Below are 18,432 nucleotides of genomic sequence, written 5' to 3'. Positions count from 1 at the left end.
CGTTATCATTACGCGATTTCATAAACATTTAAAACTCAAACGCTCAAAACATTTTTCCTATAATGACGCTTCAAATTTTCTCTATAGCTATTTGAAGCAAAACTTATGGAAAACTTGGTGTTAAATTTTATAACCTTCGATATAAATACAAACAATATTATGAATTTTGAACTACAAAATAATTTACAAATATTCATGGTTTTGACGAATTTTTGTCAATATTTGAAATTCAAATGCTAATAAAAATTTAATTTGAAATTCCGATGGACATTTTTTTTGTGATAAAGATTGACAAATTTGTAAGGAATCTTGTATTAAATTTTCAACTCTTAGATTTAAAAAGAAAATTTTTAATGAATTTCTAGCTTAAAATAATTTGCGAATTTTCGTGATTTGTACGTATGTTGTCAAAATTAAAATTTAAATGCTTGTAAAAAAAAATATGACTACCTATATATTTCTTTTATTTTTCAACTACTATTGTAAAAATATAGTAGGAGCCTCTTGTATTAAATTTTAAATTCTTAGATTTAAAGAGAAAAACTTTTATGAATTTCTATCTAAGATAATTTGAAAATTGCCGTAATTTTTACGTATTAAGTCAATATTTGAACTTCAAATGTTAATAAAAAAAATTGTGCCCATGTATTCTTATAATTTTTTAATTACTCCAAGAATAACTTATGCGAAACTTTGTATTAAATTTTCAAGTATTTTGATAGGGCCAAAAAAATTTTATTGACACTTCAAAAAAAAATTTTCTGAAAAATTTCAGTTGTCTATATATATCTCAAAATATTTTGAAAATTAAATCATGTAAAGAAAATGCCAATCTAAATAACTTGTGAAATTTTCAAGTATCCACGACTTATACTTCTTGAATAATTACAAATATTTAAAATCGTTTCAGGATAAATCGTTATCGTTACGCTATTTCGTAAAAATTTAAAATTCAAACGCACTCAACATTTTTCCTATAATGATGTTTTTCTCTATAGCTACTTGAAGGAAAACTTATGGTAAACTTAGTGTTGTATTTTTAATCATTTGTTATAAACGCAAAAAATTTAATGATTTTTCAACTTCAAAATTACTTGCAAATTTTCGCGTTTTCGACAGATTTCGTAAAATTTTGAACTGTAAACGCTTATAATAAAAAATTGTGACTTACGATTTTTAATTTTTTTTAGTTACAATAAGAACAACTCATAAGGAACCTTGTATTAAATTTTCAAGTTTTTTTGGTCGTCCAACATTTTTTTACCGACACTTCTTCACAATTCTCAAAAAAAGTTTAAAAATTTCAGTGGTCTATAAATAACTCAAAAAAGTCAAACATTTTTGAAAATTAAACTGTATATAGATAACACTAACATAAACATTTGGTGAAAATTTCAAGTATTTACAGTGATTAGTTTTTGAATTACAACCATATAAAAAAATCGATTTGGTCGAAAACTGATTTTGCGTAAAAATTCCCGTTTTTCTGTCATTTTTTTTTTGTTTTTCTTGATTTTTTTGAAAAATGTTTACTTTTGACCTCTATAATGCACCAAGGATCTTCAATTTTACATCGGAAACCACCCCCAAAGTTTGAAATCGAAGCATTATTTCAACTAGTTATGCTGTACACAGACACAAAAAAAAAACACACATCATTGTAAAATCAATACATTCATCACTTCGTTCAGAATCTAAAAAATTAATAATGATCGAAAATTGCATATGTCTATAAATAGTTCAACTTAAGTCGAACATTTAATGATAGATAGAATATAAACATTTGGTGAAATAATGTATCTATAGTGATTTGTTTTAAAGTTACATCAAAAACCAAAATCGATTTTGTCGAAAACTGATAGTGCGTGAAATTTCCTGTTTTTCCCTTAATTTTTAATTAGTTTATCCCGATTATTTTGAAAAATATTGAGAATTTTTAACTTTTGATCCCCCCCCCCCCCACAAAGTACCAACTAGATTCACTTTCTGATCTAACAAGGTATTGAAGTCGAAAATCGAAGGATTTTTACGGCACCAAAACGTGACGACAGACACAAAAAAAAAAACACACACATATCATGGTAAAATCAATACCTACATTCCTAGCTCCGCTCAAAATCTAAAATAACATGAATATTAAGATTGAATTAGTTTTTAAGTAGATTTTTACATCACTATCAATAAATAATATAAGGGTGAAACAAATTTAAATATTATATGGTTTAAAAAAAACATAAACCTAAAAGTTTAAAAAAAAAGTTAATAATTTTTGAGATAATTAGTGTACCCACTTAAATGGATCACTCAGTATATTGTAATGTTTATTCATTTAAACAATAATAATTAGTGTTTTATAATATTATTATTGACTTCACTTTTGGACACTACTCGACTTGCGTTCATGTATGTATTGTTAATCATTTCATTGGGCTGTGCAGTACCTATATCGAAGTTATTTACTCCTAGCGAATACAATAATAATAGCCCACCGGGATACCGAGGGTTTCCCAGCGGGCCTTACTTACATTAGCTACACAATAAACAGACTTTTACCGTCAAGTTTTGTGGGACAACATCGATATAAACTTACCCATACATACCAACCGTAATAAGAGATATCAATAATAAATGGACCCGTCCCGATGTAACCGTTGTCCATGCTATGCGGATAGGTACCTATATATTATACTTTTGATTGAAAATAAAAAAACAAACAGAAACTTTCACTCAGTTTTTAATCAATAATTAAGGAATTGCTATTCTCAGTGCATTGCTTTTATCGGCGCTATAAAATACGTAAAACATAATTGTAATTCATTTCACAATCTATACTTAACTGTAGGTTGGCACTACACGACAATGATTTCCGCACAGATTTTCCGAATAAACCAACGAGTGTTGAAGAAATTCATTTAACTGATATTTTCGAAGTTGAATTTGTTTTTGTTTGTTTGTATAGTCATTCTTATGAAAAATATGATTTGGACTCCATGTGGATTGTTATATATACTTATACCCAAATAGTTCAACTTTCTTAAAAATATATAATATTTGTTTGTATAAAATGTTTTTATTGGTCACTTTGTTTACTCACATTATACCGATGTAAATTACTGAAATTTGTCGTAAATATTGTAATTAATTACGTTTGCAAACTGTCTAAATGTTAAATATTGTTATTATTTTATCAATAAGTTTGATGACCATGTATGTCTGGAAAACCTTATAAAACAAAACGAGTTACATTAAAATATCTGTCTGATTTTAAATTAAATATGAGAGTGCTATATGTACGAAACCGTATTTTAAAAATAAAAATAAAACTTAAAGGTCAAAATATTATATAGAGTCCTCGTAAAATTGATTAATTGATATTTTAATTTTAAAGTCAAGTTGCTATAATTACCTATGTAAAATATTAAAATTTAAATGCGCTAAAAACTCACACTAAAATGTAAATACTATTAAGAGCGTGTTAAAGCCTTATCTAGAAAATATTTCAACCATTATATTTGATACTAGCCGCTAAGTCAATATTTATTTGATTATTTCACTCTAGTATTTAAGGTAAAAATTGTAACATGTTTGAATAAACGATGGACAAGACTCGTTTGGAAAAATTATCTAAGATGAATAATTGATATTACAATGAATTTGATGACGAGAAACTATCTCATAATTAATTCGATATGGTAAATGACAGGACTCTTCTCTGTGCGTACATAGTTAACACGAATAACACGTTAGCGTTTATAGTGGCGAATCGTAAGTTTTGGCTCAAAGTTGAACTAATAGTCGAGCTCAATTATCTATGATAAATAATTGATATTACGATGAATTAACGACGAGAAACTATCACATAATTAATTCAATACGCAAATGACAGGACTCTTCCCTGTATGTACATAGTTAACATATTAGCGTTTAACAATGGCGAATCGTAAGTTGTAGTTCATATTTAAGCTAATAATCGAGGACTATGACATTTTTGCTATTGCCATAATATTACAATGCTGATTTCCATAATATACTTATTTTAGACAATATCGCACAATAAATAAATAAATCATAAATTAATACGCAACCACGAATAATAACCACCGAGTTTGTGGTGAACCATGATACGACAACTCGATTATACGCGATGGCGAAAATTATTGAAAAATAAAATAATACAAAAATACAAACTGTGAGATGTGTCTCATAACACCTAGTATCTAGCTCTCGTTCACTTCTTATTCATCCTATATACACCGTGCTCACAAAAATGAAACGTCGAAACCAGTCGTCTCTTATTACTTATTTTATATTTTGTTTAGTTGTTAACTGAGATGATTCGTCGGTCACCACCAGCTCACATGCGCTGCGACTAATTTATTCTGAAAATACTAAAATGATATGTATAACAAAAAGAAAGATTTTGCCAGATATATTCAGAGTGATTCATAAAGCACGTTCACCCCCGTTTTTTTCTAGTGAATTTTTGAATTTGCACCCATAGCTAATTTCTTCAAATTTCTTGATTTTGTATACTACTTAAGGAGTGTCCTGTAGCGATACAAACTTCTGTTTTTTTTTTACAAATTAAAACCACCTTTTACTGAATCCTTAAAATTGATTTTCAAAAACTACAAGATGATAGGCGTGTAATATTTGGTATAGAAACATTTTTACAAATCATAACAATTTTTGATAGACTAATATAAATTACTATTTTTACATCAACATATAACTTCTATAATTTATTCCTAAACGCATTATTACGGACTTATAACAATGATCAAATAGTTGGATAACTCAAAAGCTGCTCGTTCAAATTTTGATTTTGATTCGACGTTATTTTCAAAAAAAAATATTATTAGATAAATGATTTTTAGTGGAAAAGAAGTTTCTCATTTGAAATAATCTGAAGAGTTTAAAAAAATTATTTTTACGGATATTTAAATATTATAATTATTATCATATAAATTTCTGTACGATTTTTCGTAAGGTTTTCGTTTCCATGGTTACTTATTAACAAAAACATATTTATGATTCATAGATTTTGCTTTGGGTTTTTTCTTTTGTTTTAATACATATATATTCAAATAAATGCGTCAAAAAGCACAGGTGTTATCTTCAGTCTTCGTCCTTACCGCTCCCCTGAACAACTAACATTTAACAATGTAAATATACCTTGGAGCTCGTCAGTAAAATACCTCGGCTTGATATTGGATAAACGGCTAACATGGCAGCCTCATATCTCATCCAAACTTCAACAGGCATATCAGAGCCTCTCTATGTTATACCCTATTCTCAATAAAAAATCGCCAATACAGAAAAAATGCTCTCTTCTAATATATAAACAAATTCTACGTCCACTACTCACTTATGCGTGTCCGGTCTGGGGGAAATGCGCGTCCACTCACATCAATAAAATTCAAATTTTTCAAAATAAAGTGTTACGTATTATTGCCAACGCATCTTGGTTTATAAGGAACGCAAACTTTCACAAAGACCTTCTGATCCAGGAAATCACAGACCATATTAAAACCGCATCAAAAAACTTCCATACCTCACTGCTCAACTCCTCTGGCTCACTTCACTATCAACTTCACAAACATCCGCCTCAACGTGGATTAAAACGTGGACGTCCGCATGACCTTCTGGTTTAATAACTCCACACAATATACAGCAACTATTTGTTACTCGTAGCGTCTAATATTAAGTTTTATAACTTGTTATGTATTATATTACATCTGTTTATACCTTTTTATTGTTAACATTATTGTATCAGTTCACTGTTACTTAATTATAGTCAATTACGTCTCGGCGTAACTATCACTAATGTACATATTATACTAGATAGCAAATTCATCATACTATTTAAATTTTATATAAATTAATAATCATGTTAAAATTGTTAAAAATGTACCATCCATTGTAATATCAATAGATGTAGATAGCCAAGGCTAGGAACATCTTATTGTATCTAATTAGTAATTAAAAAAAAAAAAAAAAAAAAAAAATACATATAAACCTTATGCTACCTCTTCCATACAATTTAGAATTCTATAATTTTTAAGTTTTATCAATCACAGTACTGTATACGTATTGCGTATATAATTTTATTTCCAATTGGTGATTGTATAAACAAAGTCAAATGCGTGATATATTGTTTTGGCACACTTAAAAACAATAGACAACGTCAGTGGGACTATAGTTTACCGTTAATGCATAATTATAATACATACAGGTTCCTCTACTCACTGTAAAATATTATCTTAAGCTATTTTTTCCGTATAAAATAACGTATTTAATAGAATTTTTATATCAATATTTTTTACATACAATAGGTATTTATCTTCTGTAATTAATAATTTTTAATTTTCATAAATGTTTTAATTTTTGAAATAGAAAAGTTTCCAAAAACTGAAAAACCACCACTTTGGTCCATTGTTTAAAACCCTATTGTGAAGGGAGGAGAAAATTCACAGAATTATATTTTCTTATCAATCACAAAAATTAAAGGATACTCATTTTGAATTCCTTAAATAAGTTTTTAGAACTATCCTAAAATTTTATTTTATTTATTTAATATAACCTTATAATCGTAATGAGTAGGGATCGGGTTTTATAGCATTTGATAATGGTTATAGGAAAAAGATAAAAATAACAGAGTGAGCTATAAATTTGGGGCATGTACCGTTTCCTCCAAAATTTGAAATGATTGATTCCGCCATCGCCCGTTTCCGCCAATTTAAAAAAAGGTTCGATTCCCGTTTCCGCCAATTTACCTGCTATTACTGTATTTCTTAAAATTAGGTTTGACAAAATATCAAAATATTATATGTATTTATGTATTATTATTATATTTATTAAAACTATGACAAAATATTGTGTATATTAATTATGAATAAGTGATTTTTACTTTTTTTTTTTTTTTTTTTTATTTTAGAACCATCAGCAATAAAACTATTATAGTTCGACAATTAGATTAAAACGATAAATAGAATTTGTGTGTACAATTTAAACGATAACATTGGTATGAATATAATGTTAATAATAGTTTTAGCATATATAAAATAATAGAGAGAAAAAAGATAAGATAAAAACATAATGAGGTGATTATTGTTAACAATGATAAATAATAACAACTAAGCAACTTTAGTTAGAAGTGAATTGAGGACTGTGGTTAGCAGGGAGATAAGAGGACTAATAATAGCGTTTAGATTGGAAATAAAGTTGGACAGAATGGTTGAGATGGGTGGAGATGAACCATTCGTGTTGTGATTTTTCGTTGCTTCTGCGTAGTTTTTCGGTTTGATAGGAGGAGGTTCGGTTGGAATGTTGGCCGCCAGAGGGACTGCTGGAGGAACCGGTGTATCATTATTATCTGTGTTATTCATTTTTCGTGCAAGGCGCCTCTTGAGATAATATTTTTTTTCCTGCTTGAAGGCTGGGCAGCCTCTATAGTTGGCGGTATGAGCGCCGGAACAAAGTACGCACTTGGCCGGTGTGGCACGAGATTTGGTGCATTCATCAGTGGGGTGGTTTTCACTGCATTTGACGCAACGTGGTTGATGGTTACACCAGTTACGAGTATGTCCGTACATTTGACATTTTTTGCATTGGGGAGGTTGGCGAGATTTTCTGGGCTTTTCGATTATAACTATGGAGTTTAATAACTTAGTTACTTGAAATATTTCTAAATTATGTTCCTTTGGTTCAAGGTTGATTAGGAATAGTGGCAACGGTGCCTTTGTTTTTTTATTCTGAATATTGCTAACGTTAAGGACAGAAAATCCCAATTCATCAAGGACTGTCTTGATATCCTCGGTGGGAGTGGAGTAGTGTAAGTGGCGGATTACAGCTTGAATTGGACGTAAATGTTGAGGTGTGTGTGTGTGAAAAGACACACGGCTCTTATTAAGAATAGACGCAGCATTAGCAAAAATATTGTAATTGGCCGAACGAATCGTTATGAATGCCATAGAAGACTTAAAGGTAACTGCGTCTGGGCCCAAAATGGAAATAATATCATACTTGAGCTTTGAGAAGTTAGTGACATTTTTAATGTAGATTGTCGGAGCGCTGTGGCTAGATCCGTCGCTGGTCGGTTGAGTAGACGTTTTCTTTGAATTATCCCCTTGAACTAGTAGCTCATCTGTAACTGGGGGTGGACTGAATACCTCTGGTTCGGAAGTTGTGCCATCCTCGAGGGCGGCAAACCTATTTGGGGTGACAAAAATTTTGCTTTTCTTTTCGTCAATTGTTGGAGAAGACAGAGATGACGATAAATTGCGTTTATTGTGCGTGTTATTTCGATACATATCGAATGGCCGCGTATATAGTTACGCAACAAGCAGGTAATTGAATATAAAACGCATGACGCTATCGGGTAACGATAAGGAGTAACATGCGTGTTTACTCTACGACGGTCGGCACCGAACTGGATTTTTACTTTATTATTATATTTATTAAAACTATGACAAAATGTTGTGTATATTAATTATGAATAAGTGAATAGCAGGTAAATTGGCGGAAACGGGCGATGTGCGGAATCGGCCATTTCAAATTTTGGCGGAAACGGGTAATTCCCTAAATTTGTTTTATATATCAGGGACTCCTAATATGAAATTTAATAGTGATATTTTTTGAATATTTAAAGTATTTTAGGGATTTAGTGATATTTTTTGATATTTATTGCTAATTATATCTAATTTATATTATGTGGCATGGAAAATAAAAAAAACTTGTCATTTAATTTAATTATATTTTATTTGAATCCTTGGGAAAAATATTAAATACCCACATTATTGTTTTTATTAAATTCTATTATAATTAAAATTGTCCTGCAAGTTGACCTATCGAACAGTAAACAATATTATGATTCTTTATCGGTTGCACGTATTTATATATTTTTGTCTGGAATATTCTATCGTGCATTCGTACGTATTTTTATTAATTAATTTTTTTTTTAATTGTGAACATAATACAATTTAATTTGTTATTTTTGAATTTTAACTTACAGCTGAGAAATCCTCAATTTGTGTAGAAATCCAAAAATGTGAATTCGTGAATTCAGATAGAGCGATGTGTTTTAATTAAAAATTAAACTAAATTTTATTCGTGAATAAAAATCACAACTAGATGACAATTGAAAAATAATAAAAAAAAAGTTTGTGTGTAGACTTTTAATCCGATTGCTAAGAAATAAACATATTCGATTTTTAAATGTTTTGTTATAAAAATATAAGAAAAATATTTGTGAATTATTGAAGATGAAAAGTCTGTCATGATTTTTTTGTCATATGCTTGTATATACTCAACTAAAAATTTAATATTTTATAGTTTTATACCCTTTGCCTCGCTCACTACCTACCGTCAAAAATAAAAATGTAAAGGTACTTGGTTACATAATCCAGGAGACGAAAAAGACTATATAATAATAATAATAATGTTTTCACGAAATTAAAATTTTTATGTGAATACGAAAGGAATATAAATTATAAAGATTTGAATTACATTATTTTTGTACGTCAACTTGCATTTTATTGTTGTCATGTAACTTACTATATGAAATATAAAGTCATAGAATTATAATTATAATTTCTTTGATTTAGGGTTAAAACGACGTACTATAATTAATAGTTAGAAATCGTTAATTTGCTGTAGGAAAAACTTATATTTAAGAGGATTATCTTTTAAATGAATGTAATGAGATGAACAATTTTTGAGAGAAACTGGTCATTATCATTTATTAATTAATTACCATATATTTTGATACTTCATCATCGAGTCTTGTGAAATAATATTATGAATATCAATACCGAAACATTGGACAATAATTACCAATGATTGCAGTAATTATCGATATACATCTTAATTGAATTGGAAAAAACGGTTTTTATTCCTGCATTTTACTATCCATTTAGGACATAACGTCTAGACATTTAGATACGTATTATATAAATAAAATTTGCACCAATTACCTTCTATGTGCCAGATAATATGACGTATTGAATATTAACTAAACAAAATAATAAAACGAGATCTTATTATTATACATGTATAATGTTTACCTATAATTTCTGTTTGATTGTAAAAATAGTAAATACGAATAATATTATAATAACAATTTATTGATTTTACAAATTCTATCTCGATCTGATAACTCAAAAAATGAAACATCAGAGAGATGGAACCTAAAAGATCCAAATTGGACCCTATTCTCTGAACTACTCGAACTAGAAATAGACAACATAAAAAATATAGATTCATTAAACATAGACAGCATAGTAAAATCCTTCACGGACGCAATAACAAAAGCAGCCGAATTTTCAATAGGAAAAAACAAGAGCAAGGCAAAATAACCGAAGGTTCCGTGGTGGAATGACGATATCAAAAACGCAATAAAATCGAAAAATAAGGCCCTTAATATTTTCAAAAAAACGAAAAAGCCAAGTGATTATATAAACCTTAAAAGACATAGAGCATATACAAAATATATAATTAAAAAAAGCAAAAAAAAGTCATGGGAATCTTTTACTAATAATATAAATGAAGAAGCAGATACCAAACTCATATGGAACAAAATTCGTTCACTAAAAGGGCTCAAAAGAAATTATAAAATAAATTTAATTGATGAAAACAACAAAAATCTTATAACTGATACTAACGAAATAGCTAACAATTTAGGAAAATACTTTCAATCCAACAGCAATAATTCATCTTACAACAGTAACTTCATAAAAATGAAAATCGAAAAAGAAAAATTATCTATAATTAATATAGTTGACCACAATAACGAAAATCAAACACAAATTAATTCAATGATAACTTTGGATGAAATATCGTACACACTCAAAAAATGTAAAAGTTTAATTTTACTTTTAAAAATATATAACAACATTTGGTGCAATGGATCTTTCCCATCAACATGGAAAACAGGAATAGTGATTCCTATTAACAAACCAGGAAAAAGCAGATTCAGTACAGAAGGATATCGTCCGATAACTTTGCTAAATACAATGTGTAAGATTATGGAAAAAATTATAAACTTCAGATTAAATTGGTTTCTTGAAAAAATTAACTATTTAACTCCGAACCAAAGTGGCGTTAGAAAAAATCGTTCCACATACGATAACCTTACCACAATAAAAGAAGAAGCCCAGAAAGCTCTCCAAAATAAACAAATCTTAGGTCTTCTCAGTATAGATATATCAAAGGCATATGACGCCACCTGGAGACATTACATTCTATCAAAACTAAATAAAGTCATATGTAAGGGTAACATGCTAAATTTTATAACGAACTTCCTAAAAAATAGAACATTCCAAGTCAAAACATCAAACCAACTATCAGACACATTCACACAGGAAAATGGTGTACCACAAGGTTCCGCACTTTCTGTTACACTATTTTTGGTGGCAATTAACAAAATTGACAAACAATGTAATTTTCCGACAAAATCCAACATATTTGCAGATGATGCTAACTTCCCCTGTAGAAGCAATAATATACAGTACAATATAATATACAAGAAACAGCAAAACACCTAGAAAAATGGTCAACAAAAACGAGCTTCAGCTTTTCAATAGAAAAATCAAACTGCATAACCTTTACTAGGCAATCAAATGTAGGGGAACTAAATATTAAAATGGAGAACAAAACTATACCCAACAAAAAATGCATAAAAATATTGGGTATCACATTCGATTCTAGGCTTACATGGTCACAACACATAAAATCCCTGAAAATATCTACAAACAAAGCACTTAGAATAATAAAACTATTATCACACACAAATTGGGGAGGTGAAACAGAAACATTGATCAAAATATGTAAAGCAACAATCCAAGCAAAACTCTATTACGGTTCGTTCCTTTATAACTCAGCCAAAAACACATTAATAAAATGTAATTACTCGAATCACAACACAGGGATGCGAATGGCTATTATAGGGGCCTTCAAAAGCAGCCCAATTAAAAGTATCTATAATATAGCGGGAGAACCTACGCCAGACCTAAAAAGAACAGAGTTAACACTCCTATACGCTGCGAGACTAACTAGATTAACAAATAACCCAGCATCAACCAACAACATAACCCTTGAACTACAAAAAAACCAAAACTACACCAAGATCCTACAAATAATAAAAAAAGAAAAAATAATCAGTCCCCCATGGACAAGCTTATACAAAATAAACACAGAATTGAACACTCTACCTAAGGAAAACACACCTCCATATATTTATAAAAACTTTCTGAAAAATGCTCTTGAGAATCAAAATGAATTTCAAGAACTATACACCGATGCCTCCAAAAGTGACGAAGGAGTAGGAATAGCCATAATAAAAAACAATTCACAGACATCGTTCAAACTACCATCAACATGCTCTATATATACAGCCGAAGCTCTTGCTATATTACTTGCCATAAAATACATTATCAAAAAGGAAAACCAAAAACATATTGTTGCCGCCATAAATTAATATAATATAATATAGTAAAATACTATCGGTTCCGGAGGAACAGCCGATCGACACAATCACACACATACACAAACACTCGCGAGCACCAGCCGTTATTTTTATATTTATTTTGTTTTAATTATATTTTGTGTCTTGTGAATTATATAATATTATGCGAATCTAGTATCGGCGCGTTATCTACTGCCGCCGGCTCACCGGTGCGCGCAGCTTAACACGGCCGCCGCAATTTTGTTCTCCTCCGTCCGTCGTCGTGATGCTAGGCCGTTGCGAATAATATATTCTTTTTTATGCACGAATTGCTATTTCTTGTTATTAACTTATAATTATTTTTTGTCATATTATTATGCCTTTTATATTTGTTGCGTGAATTTATACACGCGTAATCGCCATATCTTTTACTTTATATTATATACGTGTGCGACATTACTAGTCATTAATTTCATTGTAATTATATTATATTTATTGGGTGTGAATTTTATTTAGTGTATATAGGCTTAGGTAGCAGCTGGCCAGCAGTGCACCGACAAGCCGTGAGTTATTGTTTATTGTTATTTATTTATTATTATTATATTATTAAGTATTGTAACATCTATTCTGTTGAGCCAAAAGGGCTATGTATTTTTTATATCAATTACCCGAGCTTTCAGCTCTAACAGCTGTTTTTATATATTATAATTGTGTTATTGAGCCAGAAGGGCCTTAACTACTTTTTATTATTTATCATATACCTGTATACTAATATTTTATTCTATTCGGTCATAAGGACCATATAGTTATCACGTTTGTTTTTTTATACCTTTTAGTGTGATTTTTTATATAATTGCACTTTTTTCATATCTATATACACCTTTTATACCTGGTTTTGCCGAACCGGCATTTTGGTTTATTATATAAATTTTTTACTTGTTGGGCCAAAAGGGCCGTAATTTGCTTATTTTATTATTATATCATATTTTATACCATATTTGCATTTGAGTTACCATTATTTATTATAGAGTTACCTATTCGTCTTAGATTTAAGTATACACACAAACATATATACACACTTACACACCACCACATTACATAGCTCACTAGTATTTGCGCGGCGAACCCAACCAATTCTAGTTGAGCTATATACAACTAACACAAATTTACAAAGGTCGGTCGGTGTGTTAGTATAATACTTATTAAGCGCGAAGTATTTTGGTAACCGGGCGCACGGCCTATTATTGTTCGTTCCCGGCCCATACACATATTATTCTAAGTGATTCGTTAAGCACACTTATTAGAGTACAAAATAAATTCAATCCTAGCGACATAGCAATTCAAATTCAAAATAGATTAGAAGAAGCAAACCAAAAGAACAACAACATAATAATAATGTAGGTACCTGGACACATAAGAATAATCGGTAATGAAAAGGCAGATAAACAAGCAAAATTAGCTATCAGCTCACCGGACTCACAATACATTAACATTTCATCATACTCTGATAAGTCTGATATAAGAAAACAAATAAAACAGGACACCACCTTACTGTGGCAAAATATATGGACCACCCAAAACAACAAACTAAACGAGGTCAAACAAACGGTCAAACGATGGAGAAGAAATCCAAATATTAGTACCACAAACGAAAAAAAACTAAATATGGCCAGAATCGGTCGCACCAGACTAACACATGAGTACCTAATGACAAAAAGTGACCCACCAATATGTCAATCATGTGGCACAATAATCACAATCAAACACATTTTTGAAGAATGCAGAACATACATCAAACAAAGAGAGGATCTCAATATAAGCCATCAAATTGGAACACGCCTAGGCCCAAATCCTGAAAATGAAACCAACACCATTAAATTCTTCAAAACAACCAAGTTACACTCAAACTACTTTAGCCAACCTTTCAATGTATAAAATACCAAACAAATTAATTCTAATTATTTCTCTTGTACTTTCTTTTTCTTTTTTTCTTTTTTCTCTTATTTCTTTGTTCTGTTCCTTATTATATTGTGAGAATGTGGGGTTCTTGACACCCCACAAACCACCCACGGTTCCACGGGGCATGGAAACCGTGACCTGCCAGCCGTACCGCGTGGTAAGTCGTGAGACTTACGTCGGCAGAGCTGACAGGTTTTTTGAACACGCAGTGACAAATGAATGTCAAAGATTTATAATATAGTACAATATAGGTTACCCTGAATAATAATTGAAAATATGGCTTAGATTATGGTAATAAAGAATAATATATTTTAGTATAGGACATTTAAATAATAATGGTCTCATTTCAAATAATAATATGCAGTGGACATTTTTGGCAATAAGGTACAAAATAATACGTTTAAATAAATAAGACCAATTGTCACAGGATAATATAAATTGATTTAACTAGTATACAAGTTTTACAACGATAGTTTTAGCGATCACATGATACAATATAGGGGGCACATGGCATATGAACAAATAATAAGAATGGGACAAGGAATAATAAGAATAATATTCGCAGTGACGCTAGGCTATAATATGTCAGGATGTGTCTTTCGATCACATCCGACTAATAATACAATAATAATATTTAAACGCCAACTCCCGCCGGGTTCGCGTCAGAGCAAGACGTTATGTAACCCGGCCATGCCGTCTAAGCATGATAATAATATAAAGGAGCGCAAATAATAATCATGTTTTTTTTTTATATAATAAATTTGAATAATTATAAGTTTTTGGTAATAATAATCTGCGTATGCAAATCAAGATAGATGAAGGAGGTGAGAGGGGTCAAGGGAGAATATAAATAATAATAATAATAATACGTGACAGCATTGTGTCGCAAAGCAGCAAGCCATCCGGCATCTCCGGCCCTCAGGCCCCATGGCGGTGTTTCAGCCCATCATGTTGACTGCCGTACCGGGTCGAATAATAATATGTAGATGGTCGACGATGCCAAGTGGTGAATAATAATAATATGTAGACGGTCGACGTGGTGGTTGGTCTTCAACGGTTGGAAAAAGACAAAATTCTTTAACAACGTATCGGCCGACGGCTAGTGGCTGTTGGACGGCTTGCTGACCAGTGCGGGTGGAAGGGGGACTTTTTGTGCAATATTACAATAATTGGGTAACAGGTTGCACTGTCTCCGTTGCAGGTAGCGCAGCCGCCCCGACCGACTGTGCCAGCGCGGTCCCCGCCGTTGGTGTTGAGGACGGAGCCTTGCAGAGGGGGGGAATGTGCGGTGTACTGGTGACATAACACTGTAGTCCAGCTCCAGCTAGTTATTGTCGCGCGTAATGTGTGTTATGTAATATAATAATATAATTAAAACCGCGAAAAATGCTGTGACGTTACAATCAGTGTTAGGAACAGATAACAAAAAAATCATCTGGATAAAGATAAAGATAACAACACTAAATTTTATCTAAGATACAGATAAAAGATAAACAAATTTAATTCATCTAACAAAAAGATAAAAGATAAAAATATTTTATCCAGATAAATAACAGATAATTATAGAAATTAAAATTAAAACAACTAATTTAAAAATACATATATAATGTCATGTAAGTACATGCCTATATAATATGTTTATTTTCGACTTAACTTATTATATCATGATGTGTATCACCAAACATTAACTTCAACACATATAATTATATAAGGAACCAATAAGATCCAAGGAACTCTAGGGAGTAACAAAGTATAAATAAAAATTTGGGAAGTCACCCTGCTGAAGAAGTTGTCGAGTGGACCAAAAACAAAATTCACATAGTTAATAATATTTTTGGTACAGATCTATCTAATTTTCACTAAAAAATTTATCTTTTAAATTTATCTAGATAAGTCAAATATTTATCTAAAATAAATACTTAGATAACTTATATTTATTTATCTAGATAAGATAAAAGATAAAATAATTATTATCTGGATAATTTATCTAGATAAGTCCTAACACTGGTTACAATATGTATAATTAATTTGTGTTTATAGTGATATGCTAATGGCCTAGTAGTCGAAGCAGAAATTGTATAAATTTCAAGACCAATAAAAAAAATTTTTTATTGATTTGAATGCTTTCATAAAATATGTATTATAACACTCTAATTATTATTATTATGTCCGGTTCGTATTGTATATTATTCATCGTTTCGAAAAGGCACAAACTAAAAACTCATTGTCAGTATAATATTGTGTTGTGAATTTGTGATTTGCGAAGATAGAAAGGACGTGCATGGAATAATGAATGTCAGTACATTTTATTTTATTATTTATTTATTAATTAACTCGCCTATGTGTATTAGGTATATGTATTTTATTTACTTAATATATTTATTGAATATTAGCAATTTTATTTTGAAGAGTATTACTTGGTTGAAGTTTTATTGAATTATCAGCCTGCATATTAAGTTTTTATCGAACTAAAAATATCACACGAAAACAGTGTGATAAAAATACTCAAAAATAATGTACTCAATGTATATAATATTATATAGGTATACATACTCCGGTATATTGGTAGTGCAATTGCAGCATAATTCGGATCACAAATGGGTTTTATTGGTTCGTACATTTCTCTTGTCAATCGTGAATGGGGTAGGTACTTACAAAATATTATTGCTGCTTAATAATATGTAGGTAAGTCGTAAGTAAGATGTATTGATTCGTACAATATATTATATCGTTGTGGAGGCTGTTTTTATACATCATTCAATAAGCAATAATATTATGTCGTGAAATTCCTATTAAAAACTAGAATACTATACCTATATATTATGTTTAATAACAAGGTTTGGTGGTTAATATTTAAGGTTAAACATAGTCGTCGTTTTTTTTTTTTAAATTTATTATTATAATCACGTGAAGCTTGACGGATTTTTTTACTTTAATTGACGCTTTATTATTTGATTAGATTTTTAGATTCTGAGCGGAGCGATGAATGTATTGATTTTACCATGATGTGTGTTTTTTTTTTTTGTGTGTCTGTCATCACGTTTTGGGGCAGTAAAAATGCTTCGAGTTTTGACTTCAGTACCTCGTTCGATCAGAAAGTGAAATTTGTTTTGAGCTGTTTACTGACATTTTAATTTTTCAATTTTTTTAGTTTTTTTTTCTATAAATATCGATAAAAATTTATTTGTTCGGTAGAAAAGCTTGAAAATTTAATACAAGGCTTCTAACACATTGTAACAATAGAAGTTAAAAAATATTAAAAAATCGTAGGCACGATTTTTTTTATAAGCATTTAAAGTTCAAATTTTGACTAAATACGTAAAAATTGCGGCAATGTTCAAATTATCTTAGATAGAAATTCATAAAAGTTTTTATTTTTAATTCTAAGATTTGAAAATTTAATACAAGGCTCCTAACATATTTTTACAATAGAAGTTGAAAAATAAAAGAAATACATAGTCACAATTTTTTTTTATAAGCATTCAAAGTTTGAATTTTTACAACATATTATGTAAAAATCACGAAAATTCGTAAATTATTTTATGCTAGAAATTCATAAGCGAAAAATAAGCGAGACAGGTATGTTTACCTGGAAACCGTTATCACTCGGGATTTTAGAACTTAGGCATATATTGCCGTTGGTGATCGAATTGAAAGTAATTTTAACTTTTTTTGAGTCGACTGGTTTAATATTGGTAATGCCAGTGAAGTTGGTAGAAAAGAATTTTGCTGTTTTAAACGGATGCAAATTCCCTAAATTTTTGTTTTGATCGGTGCATTCGGCGAGTATAACTATAGGACCATTATAATCCGGCGAAAAATACCTGAGACGAGTGTTAATGTTATTATTATCGATAGCTGGATTTTGGTTTGTTAATGGCATAGTGATATCTGTAGATAACGTGGTGGCTGAGGCAGACTCATTAGAACGGTCGTAGCCGTTAATATCATCATCGACCATAATTGGCTCGTGCGCGTTATCGGGAATGTTATAATTGAAAGTAGTGTTTGATGTATCAAGAACCGGTGGA

General features: G+C 30.2%; 1 protein-coding gene and 1 pseudogene across 2 annotated transcripts in view; both read left to right on the top strand.

Annotated features, from left to right (window-relative positions):
* Window positions 1-18,432, top strand: part of LOC107173380 (UPF0193 protein EVG1 homolog) — a 69,775-nt gene that overhangs the window by 8,938 nt on the left and 42,405 nt on the right. The gene's annotated exons all lie outside the window — the stretch shown is intronic.
* LOC149055458 (uncharacterized) lies at window positions 11,642-14,377 on the top strand (annotated as a pseudogene).

This window comes from Diuraphis noxia, unplaced genomic scaffold (assembly GCF_037042655.1).
Source record: "Diuraphis noxia isolate RWA-SAM2 unplaced genomic scaffold, SU_Dnox_SAM2 contig0005, whole genome shotgun sequence".
Taxonomy (NCBI): Eukaryota; Metazoa; Arthropoda; class Insecta; order Hemiptera; family Aphididae; genus Diuraphis; species Diuraphis noxia.
This window is presented reverse-complemented; position numbering and strand designations above follow the sequence as displayed.